The 1208-nt window shown below is 35.3% G+C and overlaps 1 pseudogene; it reads left to right on the top strand.

Annotated features, from left to right (window-relative positions):
- The first annotated feature begins 501 nt into the window (after positions 1-501).
- Positions 502-1051, top strand: LOC100616827 (olfactory receptor 5M9-like; annotated as a pseudogene).
- The last annotated feature ends 157 nt before the right edge of the window (positions 1052-1208 follow it).

Raw genomic sequence — 1208 nt, 5'->3', positions numbered from 1 at the left:
TAAATGGGATTATAAAGAGTTGGACACAACTGAAAAGTGACACAACAACCACAAGAAGTCTATATATTATTTACTGTTTCTTTTCATGATATAAGACATACATAATTAAATAATTTTAATGATTATGTTTTATTTTGTACCTAGACTCTTAGTCCTCTTTTCTTCTATGGATATTTTCTGGACACTATAATGCTATTGGGGCATGAAAAAGAGGAAGTAGGCAAAAATTAAGAGACAATGACAGAGCTAAGTATTTAAAAATCATAATAAATGGTAGTGTTGACATTGGTGAGGACACTCACAATTTATCTTTCTCTCTACAGACAATACAGAACCAATGACTTTAAGCATGAAGTAGAGGTAGAGCAATGCCAAATCCAAATTATACAGATGTGACTTAATTTATTCTTTTGGGCCTAACCAGTCAAGAAGAACTCCAAGTCCTCTTTTTTTGTGATATTCTTATTTGTATATGGTATCCTTCTGGTGGGGAATCTAGGCATGATCACCCTAATCAATGTCAGCCACAAGCTCCAGAACCCTATATACTTCTTTCTCAGCCATTTTTCTTTTGTGGATGCTCTGTTCTCCACTGATGTCACCCCTAAAATGCTAGAAAATTTATTATCCCAGAACAAAAAACATTTCTTATTTGGGAATTTAATAGAGTGTTATTTTTATTGCTATTGCCATTATTGAAATAAATATCTCAGCAGTGATAGACTTTGATTGATTTATGGCAATCTTGAACATTCTCCTTTATGGGACCAAAATATCAAGAACATTTTGTATTGGGCTAATCACAGTCCCTTTTGTTTATGGGTCATCTGTTAGCATAATTTGTACCTGGTCGACCCAAGGATTGTATTTCTGTAGAAACTTTGAAATCAACTGCTTTTTTTTTGCGGATCCACCACTCATCAAGATAGCCTGTGGTGGTATTCATATCAAGGAATGATATGACATGCTTGTTCATGCAGGAATTAATATCATATGCTCTCTGTCTGTGGTACTGATCTCTTACACATGCATTGTGGTGGCCATTTTCTGAATGTTTTCTCCAATTCTTAGCATTAACCTGCAAGCCCCTGTCACTCTAGTTTCCTTTTTCTGGGTTAAGGCATTGAAGGATGAGATAATGACTCCTACCTATCCTGCCCACAAACTAACTTTGTCCTAAAGGCCAAAATTCCTCCTTATGCCTCTAA

Source organism: Monodelphis domestica, chromosome 6 (assembly GCF_027887165.1).
Source record: "Monodelphis domestica isolate mMonDom1 chromosome 6, mMonDom1.pri, whole genome shotgun sequence".
Lineage (NCBI taxonomy): Eukaryota > Metazoa > Chordata > Mammalia > Didelphimorphia > Didelphidae > Monodelphis > Monodelphis domestica.
Note: the sequence above shows the minus strand (reverse complement) of the source record. Positions and strands in the feature narration are given on the sequence as shown.